Here is a 2659-nt window from a genome sequence, read left to right on the forward strand (position 1 = left end):
TAAACAAAGCACACCTTATGCAAATCAACATAGTTAGCTAGTTTCCTTTCTTTAGTTGGTCATACTCGGCTGATAGCCCATTCACCAAATCAGACATCTGCTGCTCATTTGTCTCGAAGGAAGCAGTGATCAGTAGGCAGGATTCCTACTTTGCAGATGCAAGATAAAAATTGGTCTTATTGATGGCTCTTAGTTATGTAATCTGGATATTATTTATAAATCACATTAAAGACTGCCAGATAAAACAGAAGATGCCCAATAATTTGAATTTTAGATGAACTGTGGAGATTAAAACTTGTCTGTCCTATTCAATGTTTAGGACAAATTATACTAAAGATTGTTTCGTGGTTGTTTTTCTGAAATTAAAAATTAACTGAGTAGTCTTTATTTTTGTTTGCTAAATATGGAAAACTTACATGTGATGCCCTTGTGCATGAACAGTTAAACTAGGATAGATATTTCTGCTGTCCTGCCAGATAAAAGGCACATTTGGGTCAGGAATTAGGGAGTCAATTGAGAATACTCTGTTCCATCTCTGATTGCTGGATGATATAAACAATAAGGGACATAGAAATAATTCTGGAAGAAAGAGCATGTTTTCTTTCTCTTATTTTTAAAAGATGTATTTGTTTTTCTTTGGTATGTATGCATGTTTACCTGTATGTATGAGTGTGTATCATGGGTGCTGCGAAGATAGAGGTCAGATCTCCTGGAGCTAGAGCTACAGATGGTTGTGAACCACCACTTGGGGGCTGGGACCAAAACTTGGGTCCTCTGCAAGAGTAGCGAGTGCTTTTAACTGCTGAGCCATCTCCCCAGTCTCCAGAAAGCAGCCCCTTTCCCCCAAAAGAGGGGATGAATATAACTCTGGAAAGATTTGTATTAGAACATCAAGGTTGCATTGCGATTCTGTGGAGGCTGTGCTAACACATGCACTTAATTGTTAATGTGAAAAGGAGAGAATGCTTTTGGTTTTGCTGCTGACTGGTTATGTTTCTCTCTGCATGCTTCCAGACAGTGTAGACATTTTATGCATCCTTTAAAATGAAGCATTTCAAATACTACCTTGAGGAAGATATAACTACCAGTGCATGAGGGTTTTATAAAAGCAAGAATTGGTGCTTGCTTTGGCAGCCTGTATACTAAAAATGGAATCATACAGAGAAGATTAGCATTGCTCCAGTGTAAATTCCTGATGCATTCTATACTTTTTTTTATAAAAGCAAGAATTGATATAACACAAAAAGAATAAATATTGTAGACATGAATATTGATAATATGAGCATGTCTATTGTTATTTTTACATCTGGAGCAATTTACCTAACAGGAGCTTCTTTATTTCAGGTACAAAAGAAGAAAAAGCTTCTGTTACAAAAGACAATTCAGACTTTGAACTTCACTTTCAAGGCTGAATTTGTGTCCTCAAATTTTGCCAACCCCAGCTCCAGCTATTGTTTTAGGCAAACAGAATTTGGATGCTGTCAACCTTCATTCCTTACTTTGCATATCATCCCTCAGCATCATGCTTGTCTTCATTTTTCTTCTTTTTTCTCTTTCCCTCTTTTCCCTTTTATACTCTTCTTTTCCCCTTTGCCATACCGGTTTTTTCCATTTTTCCTTTACCTTCATTTCCTTTCTTTCTGTTTTCTTCTTTCCCCCTTATTTTATGGCATATTCTGATATCAAACTTGGAATCCTCCTGCATCAGCTTCCCTAGTAAAGGCTCAGGCATTTACCAACCATGCCACTACTAAGTATTCTTTAAAAACTAACATTGAGGCCTAGCAAGATGACTCACCCACTCAATTCTAACATCCTGGGTTAAACCCCAAGATTCCATGTAACCTGGAAGGGAAGAAATGACTCTATAGCTGTCCTTTGGCCTCCACATGTACGCTCTGACACACGTGACTATTGATGCTTACATATTATGCACATGTGCACACACAATAATAATATAATAGTATAAGAATTCTTTAAAATGACATTGGGCAAACTTTGCAAGTTTAGTTATAAATAAGTTGAGTTATAAATGAGAGCAGAGTTTTTGTTCAAAAGCAGATCTCAATTACCACATTGTGAGTCAGAAACTTGATGTCTCACACAAATTGATTTTAGTCAAGCTATATGTAATCTCTTTGACCTATTTAATGGATCATTACTTTGAAATACTTTGGAATGCATAAACTACTCCAGCTTCACATATATCTTATGTTAAGCTGGTGTGACCACTCCAATTATAAGTTCCTGGGTGAATCTAGAAACACATCATTCTTGGAGGCTTTCTGGCAGAACTAAATGTAAAAGTATCTATAATGGGCCCCAATCACAGGAGCAGAGAATAATAGTATTTCCACATTACCACCGCAGATAACTGCTATGCTGTTTTAATTTCAAGCTTATGACTTGTGAATATTTCAGTAAAACAAACAAACAAACAATTTTTTTCAAAAATACTGAAAGAGATCAGTTGAGGCACTAAACAGGTAAATAACAATTATCACATAAATGAAAAGAAGAATCCAGACACTGTGACACAAGTCATATTACATAGAGCCATGAAATAACTATGTTCATCCATATAGCCTATTCTCCAGTGTGTAGTGTGCCTGACATCTGTCTTGATGTACAGTACTGCTCTTCCCATTTGTCCACATGC

General features: G+C 36.4%; 1 pseudogene; it reads left to right on the forward strand.

Annotated features, from left to right (window-relative positions):
• Positions 1-1118: 1118 nt before the first annotated feature.
• LOC131900278 (U6 spliceosomal RNA) lies at positions 1119-1212 on the forward strand (annotated as a pseudogene).
• The last annotated feature ends 1447 nt before the right edge of the window (positions 1213-2659 follow it).

The sequence above is a fragment of the Peromyscus eremicus genome, chromosome X (genome assembly GCF_949786415.1).
Source record: "Peromyscus eremicus chromosome X, PerEre_H2_v1, whole genome shotgun sequence".
NCBI classification, from domain to species: domain Eukaryota; kingdom Metazoa; phylum Chordata; class Mammalia; order Rodentia; family Cricetidae; genus Peromyscus; species Peromyscus eremicus.